The sequence below is a fragment of the Microtus ochrogaster genome, chromosome 7, assembly GCF_000317375.1.
Source record: "Microtus ochrogaster isolate Prairie Vole_2 chromosome 7, MicOch1.0, whole genome shotgun sequence".
Classification (NCBI taxonomy): domain Eukaryota; kingdom Metazoa; phylum Chordata; class Mammalia; order Rodentia; family Cricetidae; genus Microtus; species Microtus ochrogaster.
Genome location: NC_022014.1, coordinates 38,090,611 through 38,091,177, shown reverse-complemented (window position 1 = coordinate 38,091,177; position 567 = coordinate 38,090,611).

Genomic DNA, 567 nt, shown 5'->3' with positions numbered 1-567 from the left:
CAAAAAAAAAAAATTATTTTTATGTATGTATGTATACCATATGCATGCCTGCCATAAGGAGTAATGTGGGATTCCCTCCATATGCTGTGAATATGTTTTATTATCATCAGTTAATAAAGAAGCCACTTTGGCCTGTGGCAGGGCAGAACATAGGTAGGCAGGAAAACTAAACTGAATTCCGGGAGAAATAAGGTGTAGCCAGGCAGATGCTATGTAGCTGCTGAAGGAGAAAGATACAAGAACCTTACCACTAAACCACAGCCTCGTGGCGATACACTGATTAGTAGAAATGGGTTAATTTTTTTCCTCATTTTTTAAGAATTTTCTTAGTACAGTCTTTTCTCATTTTACATAGCTATCCCCATTCGCACCCTGCCCCACCCTTCTTCCCCCACTCCCCCATCCACTCCTCAGAAAGGGTAAGGCTTCCCATGGGGAGTCAACAAAGTCTGACATTTCACTTTGAGGCAAGACCAAGGCCTCCCCCTCTCCCCCCCATATCTAGGCTGAAGGAGGTATCCCTCTAAAGAGAATGCTCAAAGACACCTGTTCAAGCACTAGGAACAC